This window comes from Tamandua tetradactyla, chromosome 26, assembly GCF_023851605.1.
Source record: "Tamandua tetradactyla isolate mTamTet1 chromosome 26, mTamTet1.pri, whole genome shotgun sequence".
Classification (NCBI taxonomy): domain Eukaryota; kingdom Metazoa; phylum Chordata; class Mammalia; order Pilosa; family Myrmecophagidae; genus Tamandua; species Tamandua tetradactyla.
The window spans coordinates 13,490,122-13,493,142 of record NC_135352.1 but is presented as its reverse complement, the minus strand read 5'-3'; positions in this window follow the sequence as shown (position 1 = coordinate 13,493,142).

The following is a 3,021-nucleotide window of genomic DNA, read 5'->3' as shown; positions in this document are numbered from 1 at the left end:
AGTGGATGCCCCCAAAATATTGAATCAGGATTAAAACATGGCTTTTCTGAGGTACGTAATACTTTCAAACCAGCACACTCACCCTTTCCATACACGTGAGTATGTCCACTGGGCCCAAGAAGATGTCTTCAGTCCAGATCTCAGCTTCCTGGTTCTGCCTTTGAAGTTGTGGGTCCTTCAGTCTGTCCCTTTTCTATCCCTTTTAATCCTGGCTGGCAGTGGTTCCATTTATGTAGTGCTCATGAAAAAAAAAAACTGTTGGTTTTGCATGTAGTACACAGGGGTCCAAATAATCAGGCAAAAGAACTTTCCACAAATGCTTTTCAGATAACTGCATTTCTAATCCTGACTTGCACTAAAATTGCTGACTGGTTCCATGCTCAGTTAAACCCTCAAACAGAGTACTATTTTTCTGGTGACTCACTTTCTAGGAGTTCAGCATTTCCAAACCATCAGTTTCTGGTTTCTGTGTGTACAGAAGTTCAGTTTTCAGCATATCCCTTTCCTTTTGCATTTTACTATAAGCTGCGAGGAGAAACCAGGTTGCACTTTCTACATTTAGCTTTGAAATCTCCTCAAATAAATATCCATCTCCATCACTCTCAAATTCAGCATCAGAACTCAATTTTGCCAAGGGCTTTACCACTTTAAAACAAGGATTGCCTTTCTTCCAGTTTCCAATGACATGTTCATCATTTCTGTCTAAGTCCTCTTCAGAAACAATGTCAGCATCAATATTTCTACCATTAGTCTCCTCAAAGCAATCTAAGTCTTTTCTATCAGGCACTTCACAATTCTTTCAGCCTCTACTCATTAACCAACTCCAAAGATGTTTCTACATTTTTGGTATTTGCAGTAGCAGCACCTCACTCCTGGTACAAAATCTGTTTTAGTTTCCTAGGTTGCCCCAGAAGATATCATGGTGGGCTTAAACAATGGGAATTCAGTAGCTTACAGTTTGAGGCCAAGAAAATGCCCAAATAAAGACATCATCAAACTGATGCTTTCTTCCTGAAGACCAGCTGCCTGTAATCCTTGGCTCCTTGGCCAAATGGCAAGGCACATGGCGGCATCTGCTGGTCTATCCCTTCTCTTCCAGGTTTCAGTTTCTTGCTTCCATGGCTTTCTCTTACCCTCTCTATGCATTCCATTATAAAGGGCTCCAGTAACAGGATTAAGTCCCATCCTCAAGGAGGTGAGTCACACCTCAACTGAAGCAGCTTGCATCAAAAGATCCTATTACAACAGGCTTACACCACAGGAATGGATTAGATTTAAGAACATGTTTTTATGGGGTACACGCAGCTTCAAACCACTATGTGACCAATTCTAAAAGTTGTTCTCCTCTCCAAATCTCTTGGCAAGGGCAGACTTCCATGACTATAAGAGAATATGATACTGACATTGATAGATTACTTCACCCCACCATTCAAGTCTTAAAACATAGACATAGGAAGATGGTGGCTTAGTAAGACGCGCGGGTCTTAGTTCCTCCTCCAGAACAGCTACTAAAGAAATAGAAACGGTACAGAACAGCTCCCAGAGCCATGACAGAGACCAAAAAGACAGCGTACCCCATTCTGGAAAGGCTGAACCGGCAGGGAGAATCCGCTGTGGTGAGACACCCGAGGGGCACGCGCTTCCCCGGGCCGGGGCTGCTGGCGGCCGGAGTCCCTCCCTCCCTCCTTTCTGGGCTGGCTGGGAGAATTGGACCAGCGGTCCCCTCAAGCCGCGGCGGCCGGTGCCCCCCCCACATGTGACCACCCGGGCCAGCTGGGAGAATTGGATAGGAGGTCCCCCAAACTGTGGAGGCCGGCGACCGGGGTCCCTTCCACACACGTGGCTTCCTGGTCCGGCTGGGAATGTTGGATCGGCACTCACCCAAGCTGCAGCAGCTGGCACCCCACGCCACGCTTGGCTTCCCGGGCCGGCTGGGAGATTTGGACCGGCACTCCCCCAAGCCGCCGAGGCCAGTGCCCCCCCTAATGCACGGACTTCTGGGCCGGCTGGGAGATTTGAATCGGAACTCCCCCAAGCCGTTTTGGCTGGCAACCCTCCCCCACATCGAGAGTTTTGCAAAGTTAAAGGAGCCACAGCATCTTTTACTGGTGGGACCCGCAGACAGACGAGCGCCATGAGCAACACATACTGGGCAGAATAAGAAAAACAGAGCCCAGAGATTTTGCAGGAAAATCTTTCAACCTGCTGGGTCCCACACCCAGGGAAATCTGATTAAATGCCCAGATGCCAGCAGAAAATAATGGATCACGCTAAGAAAATTGAAGATATGGCCCAGTCAAAGGAACAAACCAATAGTTCAAATGAGATACAGGAGCTGAGACAACTAATGCTGAATATACGAACAGAAATGGAAAACCTCTTCAAAAACTAAATCAATAAATTGAGGGAGGACATGAAGAAGACATGGGCTGAACAAAAAGAAGAAATAGAAAGTCTGAAAAAACAAATCACAGAACTTATGGGATTGAAGGACAAAGTATAAAAGATGGAAAAAACAATGAATACCTACAATGGTAGATTTAAAGAGACAGCAGATAGAATTAGTGAACTGGAGGATGGAACATCTGAATTACAAAAAGAAACAGAAACTATAGGGAAAAGAATGGAAAAATTTGAGCAGGGGATCAGGGAACTGAATGATAATATGAAGTGCACAAATATACGTGTTGTGGGTGTCCCAGAAGGATAAGAGAAGGGAAAAGGAGGAGAAAAACTAATGGAAGAAATTATCACTGAAAATTTCCCAACTCTTATGAAAGATCTAAAATTACAGATCCAAGAAGTGCAGCGCACCCCAAAGAGAATAGACCCAAATAACCGTTCTCCAAGACAATTACTAGTTAGAACATCAGAGGTCAAAGAGAAATAGAGGATCTTGAAAGCAGCAAGAGAAAAACAATCCATCACATACAAGGGAAACCCAATAAGACTATGTGTAGATTGCTCAGCAGAAACCATGGAAGCTAGAAGACAGTGGGATGATATATTTAAATTACTAAA